Source organism: Bos indicus x Bos taurus, chromosome 9 (genome assembly GCF_003369695.1).
Source record: "Bos indicus x Bos taurus breed Angus x Brahman F1 hybrid chromosome 9, Bos_hybrid_MaternalHap_v2.0, whole genome shotgun sequence".
Classification (NCBI taxonomy): Eukaryota; Metazoa; Chordata; class Mammalia; order Artiodactyla; family Bovidae; genus Bos; species Bos indicus x Bos taurus.
In genome coordinates this window covers 88,771,837-88,785,064 of record NC_040084.1, presented here as the reverse complement: position 1 = coordinate 88,785,064, position 13,228 = coordinate 88,771,837, and the positions used below count along the sequence as shown (strand labels likewise).

General features: G+C 45.3%; 1 protein-coding gene across 3 annotated transcripts in view; it reads left to right on the top strand.

Annotated features, from left to right (window-relative positions):
- The first annotated feature begins 801 nt into the window (after positions 1-801).
- Positions 802-13,228, top strand: part of ZBTB2 (zinc finger and BTB domain containing 2) — a 28,756-nt gene continuing 16,329 nt past the window's right edge. The window contains exon 1 of one of the 3 annotated variants that reach the window (XM_027551851.1): positions 802-991. The gene's annotated coding sequence lies outside the window, so the exon portion shown is untranslated. Of the gene's footprint in view, positions 992-1,456; positions 1,540-13,228 lie in introns of those variants that run through there. The other 2 variants (XM_027551849.1, XM_027551850.1) reach the window with 2 other exon arrangements.

Sequence of the window (13,228 nt, the reverse complement as noted above, 5' to 3'; positions counted from 1 at the left end):
GAGACCAAAAGTTAAGAATCTAAATAGTTCCTAAGTAACAAACATGCTTTGCAGACCTCGATTTTTCTGCAGACTTCTATTTTTCTGGACCAAAGCTTCACCAGCTAAAACCCAACTGCTGCCACAAGCATCAAGTTAAATCCTAACAGAAACGTCTCACACTCAACCGGTCAGTAAGGAAGCAGTTCTATCTCCAGACACACCACAAACAAGCATTTCTATTCCAGCTTGACTTCCTGACTACCACTGGCGATCTTTAAAAAAAAAAAGAGTATTAATAATTCCACAATGAGCTCCTTGATTCATTCTCAAGTCCGTTGCAAGACTTAAGCTTTGAAACGTATGCTAATTCGGGCAGCAGAGGGACAAAGGTGCGGGCAGAGAGATGTCAAGCAGGCCGCTTGCAGCAGGATCCTAGCATGAGTTCTCCGAGCCTTCCCGGAGCATCTCCAGGAGCTTCCTACCTAACGCTTTATGTAAACATGGGGCTTGTGACTCAAGCCTCCAGCCCCAATAGGTGGAGAGAAGTTTCCTCGCCTCGGCTGCACATGGTTTGCAGAAGTTTGGCTGGAGCGTAGCGCGGAGCCTGGGTGGGAGCGGCAGCGTACTTAGTGCTGCAGGCGGCGGCGGCGGCGGCGGCGGCAGAGCAGCAGGAGGCGGAGGCGGGCGGGGGGAGGGGAGGCGGCTGGTGGGGGGGGGGGGGGGCGGAGGGGGCTCTTGCCGCCACAGCTCTCTCGCCGCCTCTCCCCCCCGGCGGGAGCCGCTCTCAGCCTCTTTGCACTAGTCGCTCCGCTCTCTCGGTCATGTGACCTTAACGTAACCGGACAGGAAAAGCCCCGCCGCCGCCGCGCCGGAGACACCGACCGCGGCGGCAGCAGCAGCAGCAGCGAGAGGCAGAGGCGGCGGCGGCGGCGGGGAGCACGGCCAAGGCTGCCCAGCGGTGCCTCCTCCACACCGCCCTCCCTCCCCGCCGCAGCAGCACCGGCGACAGGTAAGCGCGCACCGCCGCCGCCTCCCGGGGCCGGTGCCCACGTGCCGCCCCCACAGCCCAGGCTCCGGGAAGGCGGAGGGCGGGGGCCACCGGAGCGCGCAAACGGTTCCGGCAGCGGCGGTGGCAACAAAGAAGACGAATGACCCCCAGCCCCCAGTCCCGGGGCTTCGGGTGAAGGCAGGCGGAGGGCCCGGGCCACACGGGGACCCGGTTCTGGGAAGCGAGGGCGAGGGGGCACCCCGCGGGGAGCGGGGGCGGCGGCGCCTGGCGCCGGGGCTCTGGCCGCCTGACAAAACCATCCCCCGGAGCCAGGCGGCGGCGAGTCGGCGGCGGCTCCATCCGGGGCTTTGCGGGAGGGGGAGGGGACGGAAGCCGAGAGGGCGGGCGGCGGAGCGGAGGAGGGAGGGAGGGAGGAAGGGGAGGGGGGCGATTCGCGTTCCGTTCCCCGTCGCCGGTCCCTCCCTTCCCACCGCCACCGCGAAGCGCGTCCCGAACGGCGGCGGCCGGTGAGCGTCCCGCGCTGGAGCCCAGAGAGGCGGGCCCGTCAGGTGCGTAATCCTTCCGACGCCTCGCCGCCGCCTCCTGCTGCCGCCGCTGCCGCTGCTTCTTCAGCGGCAAGGCCGCGAGCTGCGGAAGTGGGTTTGGGGGAGGGGAGCGGGGAGGGAGGGGGAGGGGAGGGATCCGGTCGGACCGGAGCAGGCCCGGCCTCTCTGGCGCTTCTCCCAGCTGCAGCGGCTCCTACAGCTGCTGCCGCTACTGCTGCGGCTCCGCCTCCCCGCTCGCGGGCGGGGGCGCGCACGCGCGCTTCCGGCCTCCTCGGGTCTCGCGCTGTCTCCCGCTCTCGCGCGCGCTCTTCCCCTCGCCCTGTCTGGCCACCTCCCCGCCCCCGGAGCCGAGCTGTTGCGCCGGCCGGGGCGTTGCGCACGGCGTAGGCGTCGGCATTGTGTTAAACTCCGCGGGACTTGGGCGAGCGCGCGCGCGCACGCGGGACTGAGGGTGGCGGAGAGCGTGAGGCGCGGCCCGAGTGCGTCGCTCCTCCTCTCCCCTCCCCTCTCCTCTATCTCCCTCGGGGCTGGGGGCGGGGCCTGAGTGCCCGGCGCCGCGGCCCCGCCGGGCCCTCCTCCGGTCCGGGCGGTCCCGCCCCGGCCCGGCCCCCGCCTTTTGAGGCGGGGCGGAGCGAGGCTGACTGGGCGGCCGTTGGGCCGCTCTCGGGCGGGCGGGGAATGCGGGCCTCCTTGGGCACTGCCCGGGGCCGCCCGCTGCGGCCTCTGCAGCCGGTGTGGGCTCGCTGAGCGGCGGCCTCGAGCTTCAGCTCCACGGGAGATCTGCGCCACGGATAAGCCGAGACTCGCCCAGGGCTGCGCTGTGGTTTCTTGGCTGCTTGGCCTTGGGCCGTGAGACCCGCCTCTGAGCCGCGCTCCCCGCAGATGGGGCCCTCACACCCGAATAGAGCTCCGCGGAGGGGAGGTTGGGGCTCGGAGGCTGCTTGCAGGGGCCAGAGTCGTTTTCTCTGTGTGGCGAAACCCCCAAACCATGAATTTTTAAACAAGGCTGCATAGACTGTTAATGGCCGAAAATGCTTTAAGAAGCAACGTTGTTGTCACTTTTAGCTGGTAATGAATTAAGAGGGCAATGAAGGCAAGGGCAGCAGAGCAGGCAAGAAAGTGATTGGGTGGAGTGAAAATGCAGTTACTGCTACGCCATTTACTGCACGGACTTCATCTGCTGAACTCCTAATTATGCCCTAGGGAAATAACCCAGGCCCGTTGCTCCCCCCGCTGTCTGCAGTGTTCTTTAGCTCTTCATCTTACAGCCCACTTAGAGTGTGACTCTCAAAAGTCTGTTCGTTTTCATAGGTTATTGTTTTAGTAAAATAAAGCATTAAAAGATCGGTGCCCCGGGGCTCAAGCAGAACTCTAAGGTGCTCTGGATTTCCTTAAATGGGCTGCCCAGTCCTCTCTAGGACGGATCATCTGTTTTGACCCTAATGGGTCACTGAAGTAGGGTGTAAATACCAACATCATTTTTAGTCTGAGGGGCTTGACATTTTAATAGAAAATCAGAATTAAATTTTAAACCCTCATTTCTCTGATTTATTACAAACCAAAATTAATTGTTAAAGTACATTTTTATTTTGCATTCCAAGTAATCTTGTGTGTCTAGGGCGTTTTCAAACTGCTGAAAGTAATTTTAAAGATGCTTGTGACTAATACTACATTCCTTTAAACTGGGCGTTTCTCACTTAATTTGTGGTTTGTAGAAGTTTATTTTCTAGCCAAAGAATTGACCTGTTACTGAAACCACCGCAAGATCTCAAAGTACAAGAAGTGGTATACCAGTAGTATTAGTGTCACAAGCGGTCAACAGTGGAGTCCTGGTAGAAGGTGGCAGACAAACCACCGCTAGAGCTTTGCTGCACAGACCAGCTGCCTGCTTGCCCATTTTAAAACTTTTCTTCAAAAAGAGTGTAAATATATTGTGCTCCCCAAACTCTTCTACTGGAATCCTCCAGCAGCACAGAATAAACACTAGATGTATTACGTCACAGAATAAATCTGCCACCATGACCATTTCTTTTTTCTCTGATGATTAATAGGAACTTTGCACTATCTTCCAAAACCTGCACTTTTGTAATGTAAAAATTTTATTAAATAATATAAAATCGTATTTACCCAAGGAAGATATGTTACCCTGTATACATGGCCCTGTATAGGGAGATGCGCTTTCCCTGTCTTTGGAATCATGCACCTAGAAGCAGGGCATGAAGGAAACAGCTAAGGCTGGCGTACAGCCTTTGCTTGGGGTCAGCTTTGTTGATGCTGGAGACTCTCCTGCCGTTTCTTAACCTGTGTCTTGCTGCTTCACCCCTGGACCTACTTGCCTTTCTTTTGAGTAACTTTGAGCCTTTGAACAAGTAGTGCATCGCCACGCCCTCAACAGTTAGGGAGGAACTGCTGGTCAGCTGGAGGCTTTACCATGAGCTTCAAAATACACCTGACAAAGGGGCATTTGTTCCTTTTCCTACTTCTGTATAATCTTTGGGTCATAAAGCATGGCCCTGAAAATCAAAAAGAGAATTGCAAATTGTTTTTTCCTTGAAGGAAAAAAAACTTTTAACATTCTAACCATTAAATCAACACTTACTAACAACCTTTTTAATGCTCAAGTAGGTTATAATTTTTATTACCAAATTCAAGATAAATAATTAAATATTACTTTGAATCCACAGTAATAAGAGTGAGTGTTTTACAGTGCTAATATGCCCTTAAGAGAGGAGTCAGTAGCCATAGAGAGAACACTTATGAGGAGTTGGCTGTCCAAGAAAGATGGTTAAGACCTTTTTCTTTTTGTTTTTTCTTCTTTTTTTTAATGCAAAGGCCAAATTTGAGACTTGCATTTTAGGCTCAAATGCATAATCTTCTGCTCACATGCATCAGGTTTGTTTGCATCATGTGATATTCACACATCAATAAAACTGTGCAGAAAGATAAGAATTTGTAAAGCACATTACTATATCTGGCTAAGTACTGATCAAACAAATTTTTTCCTTTACAAGACAACTTTCATGTACAGTTTCTTTAGTGTGCACTCCTGAGTTCTGCATGAAGCAAGGGTAAACATCAAAACTGTGTGAGAACAATATCAACGTATATACACGTTTTCCTACACACCACCTAGTCATTTAGATTCTCCAAGTCCCTAAAGTGATTCTGAACAGGGATTGTCTTAAATACGGTCTGCCATCCCCTGTGAATCCCCAGGATCTTTTTTCACGTTCCAAGAGGTCAAAGCTATTTTCATACTGGTACTAAGATGTTACTGGCCTTTTTCACTGTTGACAAAATGTGTCAACACTGGGGAAGTCTGCATAATTCAAATGAGCTGACATTTTCCAAATGACCAGTGGATGACATTGTCTTGAATGGGTAAAAGATTGATTCAAAGTGCAAGACACAACAATGAATTTTACCATAGTAGAGCAGGAAAATTTCATTCATTGATATACTTTAAGATCCCACAACTAACCTCTAAGAAACTACTGCTTGTCAAGTTTTGGTGTAATATCGAAGAATAATATCCACAATTACCTGAAAAGGCTATTAAATGCTTCTTTTTTATTTTCAACTGCGTATGTGTGTGAGACTCGATTTTCTTTAATACTCAACCAAAACAGACATAACAGAATAACTGGAGAAGCAGGGTAAATGCAGAATCCAATTGTCTTCTATCAGAGATTTGTAAAAATACAAAAAGATACCACTTGAAATTAAAAAAAAAAAGCCACTTCACTTTTTTTATTCTTTTGGAAAATATAATTATTTTTATTTTTTTATTTTTCACAAATATGTGTTATTTATATTAATGTGCAATGGGCTTATTATTGGTATGTCTGATTGAATTAATATTTTTAAATTTCTCAGTTTTAATTTCTAATATAAATATAAATACTTATTTTCCACATAAACAAAAGCTCTTTGATGTACTCAGTAATTATAAAGAGTATGAAGGTTCCTGATGCCAAAAATTTGAGAAACCTTGAAATAAAATAGTGAAGTAAATTATTCCATTAAGACTGATCTACAAATACATTTGGAGCTCCTTTCTGAGGAGGTATATATTCTGAGCTATCCCTATAGGTGATTCTATTTTCCTCAGATTTCCTCAGATTATATTTCCTAGTCATGATACAGCATATGAAAAAGAATGGCAATCTACTTTGGGATTACTAGAAGCAAATTAAATTAGGTTTTAAATTTTGCTGCATGGTCATATTAGGTTTCCTTAAAGTTGATTGTAGCATAATACCTTTAGAACTATCACTTTAACATCAACTCTTTATCAGCATAAATCTCTGACCTGCTTCTCCTTGATACCCAAACCATCCATGAACTGCCTCCTTCTGACCTTAACTTATACTCAAATTAAAAACTAATTTTAATGTTCACTTAAGCGAAATACAATTTTAAAGAAATATTTTACAAGTGCCTTGCTATTCAAAGTCAAAATAAGTGCCATTGGTTAGCGTATGTCCCCTCTTTTGTAATTTCTATGGTGGATTAACTAAAGAACTCTTAAGAAATATATGCCAGTCTGTCACCACAACTAAATAAGATACATTTCCTAGCCTTGAAATACAGTTTTAAAATATATTAAAATTCAAACAGCTAGCCACATTCAAGTTTACTTTATAGGCCTTCAAATATTAATTATTAATAATACTAATTGAAAAAGCTATTTTTTTCCTCCTGGTAAGTGGTCTAAACTACTTGAAAGAATCAATCTTACTTGTGGATAGTGCTTTTCTGTTACTGATGTGTCCTGTGCATTGCAATATTCATTTATGCTTCACTTAAATAAAATCAAAGACTTCAGAGGACCCTTTCAGTGCCCTTGAAATGGGTAGTCTAAGTGATATTTAGTATCTTAGAAGGGCTATTATCTTTAAAAAGTGAATCATCAATTCCCCAAAGCTGTTTTGGTCTCCTGTTCTTATACCAAAAATGAAGGAGGAACTTGAGTTGTCAGAGTATAGTGTGATTATATTCATCCCATTCAGCTATTTATCCAAAAGATGAGTAACTTAAGGATCAGCCCACCATGTGTCTATGTGATGGCAGCTAAAAGTACTGGTCATCTAGGTAGTGTCCTATTTTCAGAGTGATTCAGTGATAAAAGCCGAAGCATTAAAGTGTTATTAATCTGTTTCAACATACTGTGTCTTACAGTCTCTGAATTTACTTAAGGAAAAAACCACTTGTACAAATATACATAATAGAGAAGACATTCTATGAAATCCCACTTTTAAGAATTGACTCTCTATCTCTAATTTTCTTTAGTTCCTCTACTCCCAATTCTGATATGGTAAAACAAATGATTTTTTATTTGTTTGTTTGTTTAAGTTCCATTTATAGTGTTGAATGGGTGGGGGCTTTATTATATAGGTCTTCAGTTTTACATCAGGTTGTTGGCCCTCTGTGACTGGGACTGATGGTGCTGTCACTCACTAAAGCCAGACATCCTGGAGTGAGAAGTCAAGTGGGCCTTAGAAAACATTACTACCAACAAAGCTAGTGAGGTATTTCAAATCCTAAAAGATAATATTGTTAAAGTGCTGCACTCAATGTGCCAGCCATTTTGGAAAACTCCAGCCACAGGTCTGGAAAAGATCAGTTTTCATTCCAATCCCAAAGAAGGGCAGTGCCAAAGAATGTTCAAACCACCATACAATTGCATTCATTTCACATGCTAGCAAGGTATTGCTCAAAATCCTTCAAGCTAGTCTTCAACAATATGTGAACCAAGAACTTCCAGATGTTCAAGCTGGATGTAGAAAAGGAAGAGGAACCAGAGATCAAATTGCCAACATCGGTTGGATCATAGAAAAAGGAATTTTTTAAAAGTCTGCTTCTTTGGTTACACTAAAGCCTTTGTGTGGATCACAAGAAACTATGGAAAATTCTTGAAGAGATGGGAATACCAGACCACCTTACCTGCCTCCTGAGAAATCTGTACACAGGTCAAGAAGCAACAGTTAGAACTGGACATGGAACAATGGACTTGTTCAGAGTTGGAAAAGGAGTATGCCACCCTGCTTATTTAACTTGTATGCAGAGTACATCATATGAAATGCCAGGCTGAATGACTCATAAGCTGGAATCGAGATTGCCAGGAGAAATATCAATAACCTCATATATGCAGGTGACCCCACTCTAATGACAGAAAGTAAAGAGGAACTAAAGAGCCTCTTGATGAAACTGAAAGAGGAGAGTGAAAAAGCTGACTTAAAACTCAACATTCAAAAAACTAAGATCATGATGTCCAGTCCCATCCCATCACTTTATGGCAAATAGATGGAGAAAAAGCGGAAATGGTGACAGATTTTATTTTCTTAGGCTCCAAATTCACTGCAAACAGTGACTACAGCCATGAAATTAAAAGACACTTGCAAAAAAAAAAAAAAAAAGACACTTGCTCCTTGGAAGAAAAGCTATGACAAACCTAGACAGCATATTAAAAAGCGGAGACATCACTTTGCCGACAAAGGTATATAGTAAAGGCTATCATCTTCCCAGTAGTCATGTATGGTTGTGAGAGTTAGACCATAAAGAAGGCTGAGTACCGAAGAACTGATGCTTTCGAACTGTGGTGCTGGAGAAGACTCGAGAGTCCCTTGGACAGAAAGGAGATCAAACCAGTCAGTTCTAAACGAAATCAACCCTGAATATTCATTGGGAAGACTGATGCTGAAGCTCCCATATTTTGGCCACCTGATGCCAAAGTATTGGAGCTGACTCATTGGAAAAGACCCTGATCTGGGAAAGATTGAGGGCAGAAGGAGAAGGGGGTGGCAGAGGATGAGATGTTAGAAAGCATCACTGACTCACTGGACATGAGTTTGAGCAAACTCCAGGAGATGGTGAAGGATGGCGAAGCCTGGCGTGCTGCAGTTCCTGGGGTCACAGAGTCAGACATGACTTAATGACTGAACAACAATAGAGCAAGGTAGTATTGTGTAAAGAGTGTGAAATTTATTCCCAGAATACCAGGGTTCAGTGGACCCCTGTTAGGTTACAGTTTTAACGTCTTTGAATTATCATGTAGTGATTTAAGGATGTGACTTCTGGATTCAGACACACCTGGCTTCTCCAAAGACTTTGTGACATAAATCAAGATTTTGGAGCTCCGGGCCAATAGCAGTATATATAGAGAGACCATCAAGTTCTCTGTGTCCCGACTGGAGTGTCTCAAAGTATCTCATTCCCAACATGTCTGGATCTAACCTTGTGATCGTCTCCCACAAAACTGGGTTTCTGCCCGTGTGTCCTCCACTGGGGAGAATCACATGATGTACGCAGTTACACAAGTTAGAAATCTAGGGGTTGTCTAAGATACCTTGATTCCGCACCCCCGCCCCCACCCTCCTCCGTTTAATCCACCAACCAACCAGTTCTGTTGATTTTTTTAATCTTCTGTGTTTTAAATTCTGTCCATCTCCCTCTATCTTCATCACCACCATCCAATTTGTCATCTGTCATCTAGACAACTGGAAGACCTCTGCTCTCAACCACTTCTAACAGGTCTCCTCTTGCCCCCCACTCTGCCAACACCCCCCACCCCCAATTTGGTTAGCCCTCCAGCTGCAGCCAGAATGATATGTACATCATAGGCAACTGGTCATGTTACCCTGCTTCAAGTCCGCCTTGGCAGCTCCTCTTGCTCTTAAGATATGGTCCAGAATCCTTAACAAGACTAGAGTCTCCCACCTCACCTGCCTCGTTTCCTCTCTGGCTCTTTGCCCTTCAGTGACATTGACCCTTTTTCTCTGTTCCCCAGTTCCATCTTGCTCCCTCCTATCTTAAGGCCTTTGTAAATGCTGACCCCTTGGCTTGGGATACTCCATCTTTGCCCGGTTAACTCTTCTCATTCTTTCAGTTCAGTTGCTCAGTCGTGTCCCAAGTCTTTGCGACCCCATGGATTATAACACGCCAGGCCTCCGTGTCATAACCAACTCCCAGGGTCTACCCAAACTCATTTCCATTGATTCAGTGATGCCATCCAAGCATCTCATCCTCTGTCCACCCCTTCTCCTCCCGCCCTCAATCTTTCCCAGCATCAGGATGTTTTCAAGTGAGTCAGCGCTTCACATCAGGTAGCCAAAGTATTGGAGTTTGAGCTTCAACATCAGTCCTTCCAATGAACACTCAGGACTGTTTAGGTTGGTCATAACTTTCCTTCCAAGGAGTAAGCTTTTAATTTCATGGCTGCAGTCACCATCAGCAGTGATTTTGGAGCCCCCTCAAATTAAGTCTGACACTGTTTCCCCATCTATTTGCCATGAAGTGATGGGGCCGGTTGCCATGATCTTAGTTTCTGAATGTGGAGCTTTAAGCCAACTTTTCACTCTCCTCTTTCACTTTCATCAAGAGGCTCTTTAGTTCTTCACTTTCTGCCATAAGGATGGTGTCATCTGCATTTCTGAGGTTAGTGATATTTCTCCAAGCAATCCTGATTCCAGCTTGTGCTTCCTCCAGCCCAGCATTTCTGCATATAAGTTAAATAAGCAGGGTGACAATATACAGCCTTGATGTACTCCTTTTCCTATTTGGAACCAGTCTGTTGTTCCATGTCCAGTTCTAACTGTTGCTTCCTGACCTGCATACAGATTTCTCAAGAGGCACGTCAGGTGGTCTGGTATTCCCATCTTTCAGAACTTCCACAGTTTACTGTGATCTACAGAGTCAAAGGCTTTGCCGTAGTCAGTAAAGCAGAAGTAGATGTTTTTATGGAATCCTCTTGCTTTTTCTATGATCCAGCAGATGTTGGTAATTTGATCTTTGGTTCCTCTGCTTTTTCTAAGACCAGCTAGAACATCTGGAAGTTCACGGTTTACATATTGTTGAAGCCTGGCTTAGAGAATTTTGAGCATTACTGTACTAGCATTTGAGATGAGTGCAATTATGCAGTAGTTTGAGCATTCTTTGGCGTTGCCTTTCTTTAGGATTGGAATGAAAACTGACCTTTTCCAGTCCTGTGGCCACTGCTGAGTTTTCCAAATTTGCTGGCATACTTAGTGAAGCACTTTCACAGCTTCATCTTTTCAGTTCAGTTCAGTTCAGTCGCTCAGTCATGTCCAACTCTTTGCGACCCCATGAGTTGCAGCACACCAGGCCTCCCTGACCATCACCAACTCCCGGAGTTCACTCAGACTCATGTCCATAGAGTCAGTGATGCCGTCCAGCCATCTCATCCTCTGTCATCCCCTTCTCCTCCTGCCCCCAATCCCTCCCAGCATCAGAGTCTTTTCCAATGAGTCAACTCTTTGCATGAGGTGGCCAAAGTATTGGAGTTTCAGCTTCAGCATCATTCCCTCCAAAGAAATCCCAGGACTGATCTCCTTCAGAATGGACTGGTTGGATCTCCTTGCAGTCCAAGGGACTCTGAAGAGCCTTCTCCAACACCACAGTTCAAAAGCATCAATTCTTCAGTGCTCAGCTTTCTTCACAGTCCAACTCTCACATCCATACATGACCACTGGAAAAACCATAGCCTTGACTAGACGGACCTTTGTTGGCAAAGTAATGTTTCTGCTTTTCAATATGCTATCTAGGTTGGTCATAACCTTTCTTCCAAGGAGTAAGCATCTTTTAATTTCATGGCTGCAGTCACCATCTGCAGTGATAGGATTTGAAATAGCTCAACTGGAATTCCATCACCTCCACTAGCTTTGTTCATAGTGATGCTTCCTAAGGCCCACTTGACTTCACATTCTACGATGTCTGGCTCTAGGTGAGTGATAACACCATCGAGATTATCTGAGTCATTAAGATCTTTTATGTACAGTTCTTCTATGTATTCTTGCCACCTCTTCTTAGTATCTTTTGCTTCTGTTAGGTCCATACCATTTCTGTCCTTTATTGTGCCCATCTTGGCATGAAATATTTCCTTGGCATCTAATTTTCTTGAAGAGATCTCTAGTCTTTCCCATTCTGTTGTTTTCCTCTATTTCTTTGCACTGATCACTGAGGAAGGCTTTCTTATCTCTCCTTGCTGTTCTTTAGAACTCTGCATTCAAATGGGTATATCTTTCCTTTTCTCCTTTGCTTTTCACTTCCCTTCTTTTCACAGCTATTTGTAAGGCCTCCTCAGACAGCCATTTTGTTTTTTTGCATTTCTTTTTCTTGGGGATGGTCTTGATCCCTGTCTCCTGTACAATGTCATGAACCTCTGTCCATAGTTCATCAGGCACTATGTCTATCAGATATAGTCCCTTAAATCTATTTCTCACTTCCACTGTATAATCATAAGGAATTTGATTTAGGTCATACCTGAATGGTCTTGACTAGACGGACCTTTGCTGGCAAAGTAATGTCTCTGCTTTTGAATATGCTATCTAGGTTGGTTATAACTTTCCTTCCAAGGAGTAAGTGTCTTTTAATTTCATGGCTACAGTCACCATCAGCAGTGATTTTGGAGCCCAAAAAAATAAAGTCTCACACTGTTTGCACTGTTTCCCCATCTGTTTCCCATGAAGTGATGGGACCGGATGCCATGATCTTCGTTTTCTGAATGTTGAGCTTTAAGCCAACTTTATCACTCTCCTCTTTCACTTTCATCAAGAGGCTTTTTATTTCCTCTTCATTTTCTGCCAATTAATAAAAATAATCATTTATAATTACTTGTTCTATTCCAAGCCTTCTTAGTACTTTACATGTATTACTCCCCCCCCCCCTTTTTTTTTTTGGACAACCATGAGACTTATTTACAGATTCCATGAGGCAAGTCTAGACAAGGCTATGGTTTTTCCAGTGGTCATGTATGGATGTGAGAGTTGGACCATAAAGAAAGCTGAGTGCCAAAGAATTGGTGCTTTTGAACTGTGGTGTTGGAGAAGACTCTTGAGAGTCCCTTGGACTGCAAGGAGATCTGACCAGTCCACTCTAAAGGAGATCAGTCCTGGGTATTCATTGGAAGGAATGATGCTGAAGCTGAAACTCCAATGCTTTGGCCACATCATGCAAAGAGTTGACTCATTGGAACAGACTCTGATGCTGGGGATTGGGGGCTGGAGGAGAAGGGGACAACAGAGGATGAGATGGCTGGATGGCATCACCGACTCTATGGACATGGGTTTGGGTGAACTCTGGGAGTTGGTGATGGACAGGGAGGCCTGGTGTGCTGCAATTCATGGGATCACAAAGAGTCGGACACGACTGAGTGACTGAACTGAATGGTCTCATGGTTTTCCCTACTTTCTTCAATTTAAGTCTGAATTTGGCAATAAGGAGTTTATGATCTGAGCCATAGTCAGCTCCCAGTCTTGTTTTTGCTGACTGTATAGAGCTTCTCCATCTTTGGCTGCAAAGAATGTAATCAGTCTATCTTCGGTATTGACCATCTTGTGATGTCCATGTGTAGAGTCTTCTCTTGAGTTGTTGAAAGAGAGTATTTGTTCTTTATGGTCCAAATCTCACATCTGTACATGACTAGTCTAGCAGAAAAATGATAGCCTTGACTATATCTCTTTTTTGGCAAAGTGATGTCTCTGCTTTTTAATTCACTAGGTTTAATACATCTAGGTCTGTCATACCTTTTCTTCCAAGGAGCAAGTGTCTTTTAATTTCATGGCTGCAGTCACTGTCCACATGCTTTGATTGTTAATCATTATAATTAGCAATGAAACAAATAGTAAGAAGACAGTATACCGTGGTATTGATCAGGATTAAATTATGTGTGTAA